The sequence below is a fragment of the Phoca vitulina genome, unplaced genomic scaffold, assembly GCF_004348235.1.
Source record: "Phoca vitulina isolate PV1807 unplaced genomic scaffold, GSC_HSeal_1.0 scaffold2, whole genome shotgun sequence".
In the NCBI taxonomy this organism is placed as follows: domain Eukaryota; kingdom Metazoa; phylum Chordata; class Mammalia; order Carnivora; family Phocidae; genus Phoca; species Phoca vitulina.
Window position 1 is genome coordinate 64,608,657 of NW_022589705.1, and position 9,811 is coordinate 64,618,467.

The 9,811-nt window shown below is 53.1% G+C and overlaps 1 long non-coding RNA gene across 1 annotated transcript; it reads left to right on the forward strand.

Moving 5' to 3' along the window:
* The first annotated feature begins 4,485 nt into the window (after positions 1-4,485).
* Positions 4,486-8,298, forward strand: LOC116640100. The gene is made up of 3 exons (XR_004300963.1): positions 4,486-4,685; positions 6,248-6,403; positions 6,991-8,298. It is a non-coding gene; the product is annotated as an uncharacterized LOC116640100 (long non-coding RNA).
* The last annotated feature ends 1,513 nt before the right edge of the window (positions 8,299-9,811 follow it).

The window sequence follows — 9,811 nt, forward strand, 5'->3', positions numbered from 1 at the left end:
TGCGCAGTTTCCGTTTTTCCACTGACCGTCGGAAACGGGCTTGGGGGGAGGGTGTAGACGTCACGAACCCCCAGCTCCAGGCGGGGGGGGGGGGGGGGGGCGGGCCCGGGATGGCTGCCAGACTGTCACAATCTGGAGCTTTGCGAGCAGAGGGGGATGGTGAGTTCACCTCCCCAACCTGCCACCGACATCTGGGCACACTCTGCCGTGGGGCTGGCTCACAAAAACCTTGCCACCTGTCCCTTGTTCCTTCCCTACAGCCTGGTAGGGTCATTTAATGCCCAGTAAGAGGTAGATGCCTCAGACACCTAAAGTCAAGGAATTCAAAACCCCTTGGCCCCCAGACCCCCATCTCCAGGACTAATACCAGCGGTCTAGGCAAAGGAAAGCCAGAAACCCAGAGCGTTCCTGGATTTCTTCTTCCCCCTCATCCCCCAAACCATATTCTTACAAACCCAATTTTGTATCCTAAATACATGCTTCAGTCCAACACCCTCCAATTGGATCACTGTATGGTGTCAGAACTAGTCTTCCCATTTCCCACCCACCCACACCCCTTCTCCACCTTGCAGCCAGAGAGTTTCCAGAAATGCAAATCTGATCCTATATAGGCACAGTGCCCACCCTCAAACCAAATAAACAAAATGGTTCCCCCCTAAATCCTTTAAATTGACCTCAGGCTTGCTCCAGCCACGGTAGACTCTTTTCTGTTCCTTGTATGAAATTAGGGCCCTTCTGCTTCAGCCCTTGTCCCACATGGAAGGCTCTAGATGTTCACTCTTCTACCCTCCCTCAGATCCCACTCTTATTTTTTATTTTTTTATAATAAGGATTTTTTTTAAGGATTTTATTTATTTAATTGACAGAGAGAGCACAGGCAGGGGGAGTGGGAGAGGGAGAAACAGGCTCTCCGCTGAGCAGGGAGCCCGATGCCAATGCGAGGCTCGATTCCAGGACCCTGAGATCAGGCCCTGAGTTGGAGGCAGACGCTTAACCAACTGAGCCACCCAGGCGCCCCTGGATCCCACTCTTAGATCTCAGTCCAGGCATCATTTTCTCAGGGAAGCGCTCTCTGGCTGGGCTTTCTGATGGGGATGGCCAGCACCTATTTGCAGGGGCTCAGAGGTGAACCCACTTGCTCACAGATGACAGCACTGGGCTTGGAACTCAGAATTACATGACTCCCGCGCTTTCAGTTAAGTGATGCTGCCAGCAAAGGCAACAGGGACCAGAAGGGGGAGAGAAGAAAGCCAACCCCACGGCAGGGAGGCTTCAGGGAGGAGGTGGCCAAAAGGTTGGGTCTTGGGAGATGGATGTGAGAAGAGGAGGCCAGTGAGGCAGAAGGAGCAGCAGTAACTAGGGCATGAGGGAGGGTTCGATTTGATAATAATGGGTGAGGCAGGGCTGGAGCCATGGGGAGACAGCAAGAGATGGGGCTTAATAGACCCCAGAGACCCCTTCTCAGGGTCCCTGCCGAAGGCTGGTGTGGCTGGGCCAGGGGACACCTTGTGGCAAGTCCAGGAATTAAACTTTTTTCGCAGAACATGGATGGCCCTTTTCGAGAACCGTGAGATTCTGTAGGCATTACCTGTACCACAGTGCATCCTGACTCCCACCAGGGAGCACAAGAGGAACAGAGGGGAGCAGCCTGCACTGAATTAACCGTCTCTTCACAGAGAGTCATCCTGATGGCAAGGAGGGGCCAGTACTCTGACTGTGACCACACTCTATCCTTGTTCCTTTCCTACAGCCCCAAGGATGGGCTCCATCCTTGACTGGGACTCAAGGGCTTTTCCCTAGTTCTCAGGCTCCAAACCAGAGCTGCTGGAAGGACCAAACATCCTGGCATGATGGGTAGACTTGTGGACTGGAAACTGGATACTTGGAGTTTGGGTCTCATCTTTTCCTGGGTCACTGTGAGCTTTGGCCAAGTCACATCTCTCTGTGCCTTAATTTTCTTCTCTATAACAATAACCAGAATTCCTATGCATGTGCATATGATGTCGTCCAGGGCTCTGGGCTGGGTGAGGTTCCATAGATTATTGTTCTCACCACTGCCTTTTTAAAAAGATTTATTTATTTATTTGAGAGAGAGAGAGCACATGAGTGAGAGGGGCAGAGGCAGAGGGAGAGGGAATCTCAAGCAGACTCCACACTGAGCGCACAGCCTGATGTGGGGCTTGATCTTATGACCCTGACATCACAACCTGTGCTGAAATCAAGAGTCCCTCATTCAACAGACTGCACCACCCAGGCCCCTCACCACTGACTTTTTTTTTTTTTTAAATGATTATAGTATCAGGTAGGTATTATCTCCTGATTTTACAGACAAGGAAATGGAGGTTCAGAGCCAGGTGACTTGCAAGATTTGAGCCTTTGCTGCTTCCACTCCACCATCAAAGAATGAAAGCAGATACCCTCCCTGGGCTGAGTCCCAGTTGCCCACTCCTCACTGAACCCAGATTTCTACTCCACAGTAAGATCTTGGTCCCTGCAATGAGTTGAGCCCAGATCTGTCCTCCCAGCCTAGGCTCCAGCTGCCCTTCTTCATCACCTGAGCTCCAGAGAGGACTCTGATGCCAAATTTGCTTCAAACCCAGGCTCCACCACTTACTAGATCTGTCACTTCGGTAAAGTTTCTTTGACTCTCTGTGCCACAGTTTCTTCATCTCTAAATGGAGGATAATAATAGCACCAGCGTCTTAGGATTGTTTATGAAAACGAAAAGATTTTGTATTTGTAGAGTGCTTAGAACGGTGCATTAGTAGCAAGATTAAAATGTTTAAAATATAATGAGGGTTGGGGACGTTCCCAGGCTCGGGGCTCAGCCTGGAACTCAGCAGAAGGGACATTTAAATCGCTCCGTTGACACCAGGTGTCCCTCCACAGAGCCCTGGATGTGAGCACAGTCTATGACACTGGAGGCAAGCATGCTCCGTTTTAGAGCAGAAAAGAGCCAGGGCTGAAGGGGGTGGGGGTGTGCAGAGGGGGAGCTGGGGAGCTTTCTGGGATGAGGAACTGCCCACTGAAATGAGGGTGTCTAGGACACTGGAGAAAGAATGAATGCCGGGGACGGGTTGGGGAGTGATGTTTTGGGTGTCAGAGGCAGGGACGGAGTTCTGGGATGAGAGTCGCTGAAGAAAGGTGTCTGGAAGGCCGAGGGACTGAGGTTGCGGGGTGCCCGGATTCCCGAGAGGCTTCGGGATCAGAAATGGGGCTGGACTCGCGTAGTCCTAGACTGCGCGCCCTACTCTCTCCGTGGCGCATTCCGGAGCCGGTCCCAGCGCCGCACAACCAGTCCCCACTCCCTCCGGTGAAATTGCCAAATTAAAATGAATCATTTGGCCCATAATGGCCGAGGCGCTTATCGGGGGCGAGCGGACCCGCGGCAGTGCCTTATCTCGGCGGCGCACACGGCCCCGGCGCGCCTCGGCCCATGCTAACGAGGCCCAGAACGTGAGCGGGATTAGCGCGCGTCGCTGGAGGAGCCTGGGCGCGCGGGCGGGGGACGGGGACGGGGACAGGGGCGGGGGCGGGCCTCCGCACTAAGGACCAGGCCTCAAAATGGCCACACGCATCCCCCCGTAGCGGCAAAACGTGAGCATTCTGGCCTTTTTCTAGGGGAAAGCAACCTGCGGCCTCCCGCGGAATTCCCCATCAGTTCCTCTCTCCTTTTCCCCGCTCGCAGAAGAGGTCTTCGCTCCTTTTCCCTGGGTTTCTTTCGATGGGGGGCATTTTCCACGGACGCCCTCCGCTCGCCGCCGCCGCCCCTCCCGCCTCGGAGACTCTCTTCCTTCCTTCCCCTTTTTCCTTACGCAATATACAGAAATGCGCGAGGCGGTGGTTGGTTTTCATTTCTTCTTGGTGGTTGTGTGCATGCGGTGGGATTCTGAGTGCGTGTGTGAGCCGTCGGCAATGCTTCTTCCGAGTGTGGTCTTCCAGGCGAAGGGTTGTGTGTCCGAGTGTGATGGTGTCCGCGCTCTTTGGGTTGTTGATTTGGATTCTTCGAGCCCTTCTGCGTTTTCATCGTTGTATACGATTATGTTCGTTTTTCCTTCTCGACATGGGTCTGGCTCTGTGTGTTGGGTTGTGTGGCCTTTGCGATTGTATTTGGGTGGTTTCGTTGTTGTGTCGGGCGTGTGTGATCCTGACCACGTTGGATGTGTGTCCATGAGCGATTGCGTTGGACTGATTTCGTTGAATCGTGTTGGACAGTGTGCGGGCCTGACCATGTCGGCTTGCGGGGCAGTGTTGGGTTGTATTTACTTTGCTTCCCTTCTATGGGGCTGGACCGTGTGTGGTCCTGTCCATACTGGGTTGTGTGCCTGTGTGCTTGTGTCCTTTAGAAGTGCATTTGCAAATCGCTGGGGGGTGGAGGGGAGGGCGAGCAGGAGGAGATGGAGCCGCAAGTTGAGGAGGCGGCAAGGGGGCGGGGAGAGGGATTTCACATTTTATTCCAAATTATGATGTATTCGGAAGCCAGTGTTGGCTTGGATGGGCAGACGGAGCCCGATCGGCGGCTGCTCTGTCCAGAGGCCAGTCTGTGCCTCGGTGTTTGAGGGGTTTGTTAGTGAGTGGGAGGTTCTTCCAGGCTCGAAGCTGAGCAGCGCTCGCCAAGGCCCGCGCCTTCAAGCCGGTAGCCGCCGGCTCGGGTTTCCGCCGCACCCCGGCTTCATCCATTTCTGGTCAGTTTCGCGGGTACCTCCGCGGGGTCTGCGGGAGAGGCCTGGAAAAGACAATGGGCGCGTTCTCCAGGTTTTGCGCCTGGGGTGGGGACCCTCGGGATAATCTCCAAAGAACACTTTTCTATCCCTTCCCCGGGTAAGCGACATTGCGGCGTGGGTCAGGTATCCGTCGCATCGGTGACCAGGGCCAGCCTTTGTGGAGGGATGGGGTCAGTGCTGCCCTCTCTGCGAAAAAAAGGATTTTATTTTGCCAGTTATTGTGGTTACTAATGTCATCGTCATCATCATCACCATCATCATCATTCTATTTAATTAAACTAATCGTTCAGTAGCAAAGCGGCTTGTCCCTTTTAGCTTCTTTGGAGCAAAAACAAAGCTGCGCGGTTCCCCCCGACCAGCTTTATTTTTTTAAGTTGCTGGGTTTGAGGTAGGGAGAGAAAATGGAGAGAGGAACGGGCACAGAGACCCTGTCATAAAGCAAAAATTAACACGGACCTAAGACATGGGAATGAGTGGATTTTCCTTTCTTCCCACCCCTCCCCCCATCTGGATTAGAAGAGGAGAAAGAAAATCTCCCGCATTGGACTGAAACCGCAGGGAAGAATTATTCCTATATTTCCACCAAAGCCAGGGCAAAAAGGAGTCCTTTGGAATTAATCCAGGATTTCGGTGTGTAATCATAAACTGGACAATTTAGGCAAAACAAATTAAACAAAACCCTTCGGAAAAGAAAAAAAAGCAACCCAGATCTCCCTACGCTACACACTGGGAAGCAGTATTGCATTTTACCCTCCCTGCCTTTGCCTTGTTTATTGCTGCAAGGAATTATTAGAATTCTCCCCTACTCTGCTAGTCTGAACACTGAAAAATTGAAAATCATCGTGTGGGGATGGTTGAAAGGAAGGCGGGGGCTTTCTTTCTTTATCAGTGGAAGAAAAGAGGGGACCTAGATAGATCTGCCCCCCCCATCCCCTTGGATCTGTGCTGTTCTGACTCCATTCCTGTGGGAAAGTAGCCTTTAGAATTGAGTTCTGGTTTCACTTTTGGCTAAAGGTGGGCATGGAGAGAATGGGGGCCTTGGAGGTTCTGCCCCACAGATCAGGGTCTGAAAACCGGATCCCCCCTTTCCAACACACATTTCTCCACCCAGCTGTGCTAGGCTTGTGGCCGCTGCTCCGGCCTGACTGGGGTTCCCAAGCCAATCGCATAGACATGTCAGTGCTTAGAAAACAAACTCGGCTACACTGAACCAGACATCCCGGTCGGAGGGCCCGAAATTGTTCCAGAGGTCTGTGCAGAGCTTGAGCTCATTGTTGTTGTTATAGTTATTATAGTTATTCCTGATTGGTCAGGTGTAGGGTTCTTTTTAAAGGGGGACTGGGGAGAGGCTTCAAACACCTGCAGGGTGGGGGCAGAAAGCCGTTTGCAATTCCCTGGGCTGGTTGGCGAGGACAGGAGGTAATTCCCAGCCATTGACCCCCATTTCTCTCTCTCCCTCCCTCTCGCCCTCCCTCTTTCTCTCCACCCCCATCTTTCCTGGAAACTCGCTTTGGGCGCGGCAGACTGCCCAGGACCACACCGTGGCCTAACTGCTGGTCTCTCAGCGAGAGAGGGGGAAAGCAAAGACCCCCGTCTGCAACTTGGACCTTGGCTCCCGCCCTTCTCCGGCAGAGTGGAGATCCTATTCAGAGGGGCCGGTTTCTCTAAATATGCCCCAGGTGAGTTTTGGGGGAACAGTATCGGTGAAAACAGTGTCCAGGAAGACCTTGGGTTCCGGCCTGGGGTGGGGGAGGCTTAGGACAGAGGACAGTCCAGTCTACGACTGGGTGAGGGGAGGACGAACCCAGAGCTGGGAATGTGGGATCTGTGCCTCTGTAGCTTCTGGAGTCCTTTCCATTTCCATCGTGGGTAAAAACACCTAGCTGGACCTTGTCCCCCAGGCCGCTCCCATCAGTCCTGGTTCTGTGGGTGTTTCACAAGGCTCCTAAATTTGGGACGGCTATATCCGGATGGTGCAGGCTGCGTGTGCCTGGGCTGCCGGCAGGAAGAAGGCCCAGCCATCCCGCCTAGCACAGTCCCAACTCCGGTGGGCCCTCACCGGGGCCTAAGGCCTAGGGTGGGGCTGGGTTGGAACACCCCTCCGCTCTCTCGTAGTGGCAGGGAAGGTGGTTCTGTTCACTGGTGCTTTTGGTTCTCGAGCAGGCCTGGGGCTCCCCCAGGGGGTTGTTGGGGTGTGGGTGCATTATGAAGGACAGGAAGCCAGCTAGCTCTTACCCCGCTTACCAGCAGGAGGCTGTTTTCATAGGAGAAATTTTCCCTGCCGGGAATTGGCAGCTGCGGGAGACCCTGTGCCTGCCCGCTCAGGAGCTCCTGGGATCCCTGTCGTGCTCAGACACAAACGGAAACGTTGCGGCCATCTGGCAACAGGAGATGAGGATCCGGTGTTGGGGGCTTCGAGCTGGTTCTGGGCGGCACAAAGACAGAGGAGTTGTAATGGTCAAATAGTCTAGTGTGAGTCTGTTCAAAAGCTTCTCCCCACTCTTTCATCTTCCCCAAATAAAAACAAATGAACAAACAAAAAATCACTCGGGCTTTCCTTCCAGTAATCTTAACCGAAGCCAAGTGATGGGGTGTAGTCCCCTACAACCAAAGGTGCTTATGAGTCCTCTGTTGGTTTTTTCTGGAGCATGGACCCCCTCGCCTGGGTGATCCTGGTTGCTGAACAGCCTGCCGGGTTTTCCTAAGGTCCGGGGATGGGCGGGGAGAGGTCGGCCACAGACCCTGGGGACCAATCATAGGTTTCTTACAGGGAGCCTCGGAGATATAGATATTTATAGGCGGCTGGGGAGGGCATTTGGGGCCAGGGTCAACTCATCTGGAATATGTGATCCTCTTGCCCCTCCGGGATCCGCGCCTACACGAAGCCTTGGAATTAATCAGAGGGTATAAATGTGTCATAAGGAGAGCTTGAACTCAGTCTGGTGATTGCAGTGTGCACCGTTTGTTTGTTACTCGGTTAGAAGCTGGGGCTGAAGCACGTGTCACTGGGCACACAACGGTGTGTGGGGACAGTAAGGTAGGGAATCAGCACCTTGGGCTTGTATATTTTGCCACAGGATGGTATATTACTGGTGCATTTCACTGCTGCAGGGGAGCTTGGAAGACTGGACTAGTATACCTCTGGTGCATTTCTAGTGCCCGCAGTGTCTTGGCAGTCCTGCTCTGTGCATATGGATCTATTGTTTCCGCCATAATCGTAAACTCACTTCCAATGAAGCCTTGCAGACCCACTGCCTTTGCGGCTCTTGTACACCAGGGTCTTGGGGAATTCTGTTTCCTGGTGAGCCCTGGAGCTGGCAGACCCAGGGCAGAAGTGCAATCCAAATGACAATTCTCCATCAGCTTGTGTGCCTGGTGGCAATTTTGCTGAGTCCTGGAGGAGGTTTCAGAAGGTCAGGTCTCTCTTCTGGGCTGGGAGGACGTTTCTCAGGCCAGCTCGGGTCCAGAGTGGTGCAGTGGCAGAACGGCTGCCGTGAGTGATTAGATGGACTCTGCTTGGGGCTGAATTGGATTTTTTTGTATTTTCTGCTATAAAATATCCCAATCATCTAATTCTGAGAGGAGAAGCCTTATTTTGAACATCTTATAAAGGCTGTCAAGTTGATTTTATTTATATATATATATATATATAATGTATACATGTATATATATGTAATGTATATATGTATATACATATATATATACACATATATATGTGTGTGTGTATTTTATTAAAACAACTCACAAGCACCCCCAAACTCCAGACCCAGAGTCTCATGGTTTTTTGGTTCTCATTCTATTGGGGCCCTGCTTCCATTGGCATCAAAGCAGGGTGATGGAAGCCAGCCCCCCCCCCAACCAGCAAGTGTTAGTGGGGAATAGAGCCTCTTTGGTCACCCTGGAGTATGGTTGTGGAGAAAAGAAGGAGTGTCCTCAGCCCCAGGGATATACATGGGAGGGTTGTATACAGGAAGATAGTGCAGAGTGAGATCGCAGTTCTGATCCTGTTCTGTGGCTCCGTGGCAAATAGGTTCATGTGACCTTGGGCAAGGCAGTCCCCTCAGTGGCCTGGTCTCCTTGCCAGTAATAATGTTTACTTGAGCATTTGCACAGTGCTTGTAAGTGCATAAATGAGGTATTGCTCCCATTTCCCAGAAGACAACAGAGGCAGGAGAGGGGGATGGAAGAGTTCGACCTTCATGATACCTCTTTCCACTCAAGGATGGGAGTCTAGACCCCAGTGGCCTCAGGGGCACTCTGAATGCCTGGGCTCCGTACCCTCTCAGCCAAACCTCCCTTCCAGAGCCACCTCACTTCTGAGTACAGCTGAACAGAAGGAGGTGGAGTGGGGGGGGGCGCAGGGCTAGGATCATCTGCTTCCCTTCCTGGATGTCTCATGTCTGGTCTCAGTGGGAGTAAAGGGCCACTGGGGTTTTCAGCGGCACAGAATACACGATGCATTTGCTTAGTACAGACGGACACTCCCTGCAGGGTGGTGAATATATGTTGAAAAGGAGAGCAGGAGTCTCTGCCAGCGGTGTGCGCAGGGGTCCCGAGGGCCTGGAACCTCCATTCCCTGAGCTCTCTACTTGTTCAGAGGCAAGGGAGGTTCGAAAAGCACCCCACCTCGGCGCCAGTTTCCCCGCCAAAACCAAAAGAGGGGCGGGAAGAACACGGTCAGGGGATTTGTTCCCTCCTCTTCCCTTGCGGCCTGAGCAGGGGGACAAGATGATATTTCTTTCTAACCTCTTTCTACATTTCCTTCCTCCTTTTTTCCCTTCTGTTTTCTTTCGCGGGCTGTATTCCTTTTCTTCCGATGTCTGTCGTCTTTTTCCATCTCCTTAGTCTCTGTGTCTCCGAGACACCCTCTCTCTTCTCCCAAACCTTAGGCCCTCTTTCCCTCCTGCCCCAGCCCGGCCGCTGGGCCTTCAGGCCCCGGGGGAGGGCGTGTGTCCACGTGGCGCTAAGTCAGTCCGCCTCTTCCCACGTCTCGGGCGCGAATTTCTCTCTGCCCTTCACCCACCCCTCGGTGGGCTGGGGGCGGCTGTCAGAGCGGGCGTCCGCTTGTCTGTCTGTCTGCCCGCAGG